General features: G+C 38.9%; 1 protein-coding gene across 1 annotated transcript in view; it reads left to right on the top strand.

Annotated features, from left to right (window-relative positions):
- The first annotated feature begins 240 nt into the window (after positions 1-240).
- The window catches only part of LOC131784949 (uncharacterized), a 5,863-nt gene continuing 5,805 nt past the window's right edge, over positions 241-298 (top strand). The window contains exon 1 of the mRNA XM_066169977.1: positions 241-298. This exon is cut by the window's right edge and continues 1,065 nt beyond it. The gene's annotated coding sequence lies outside the window, so the exon portion shown is untranslated.

Raw genomic sequence — 298 nt, 5'->3', positions numbered from 1 at the left:
GTTGGCTTGTTAGCTCAATTGGTAGAGCGCTGCACTGGTATCGCAGAGGTCATGGGTTCAAATCCCGTACGGGCCTGAAAATTTTTTTCAGGTCCTACTTACAACTACTAGTTTCAGTAGTGTTCTTAGCTGCGAGGATCTTCTTATTTTGAGCTGTTAGTATTGTCTTACTCTAAAATTCTTAGCCAGACATTCTATTACATGCTACCAAAAAACACAAACAAACAAACAAACAAAACGTTATCACACTGCTATGCGGCCAAAATGAGATATTTTGTATGATTTCATCAAACTGCCA

This window comes from Pocillopora verrucosa, chromosome 7, assembly GCF_036669915.1.
Source record: "Pocillopora verrucosa isolate sample1 chromosome 7, ASM3666991v2, whole genome shotgun sequence".
NCBI classification, from domain to species: domain Eukaryota; kingdom Metazoa; phylum Cnidaria; class Anthozoa; order Scleractinia; family Pocilloporidae; genus Pocillopora; species Pocillopora verrucosa.
This window is presented reverse-complemented; position numbering and strand designations above follow the sequence as displayed.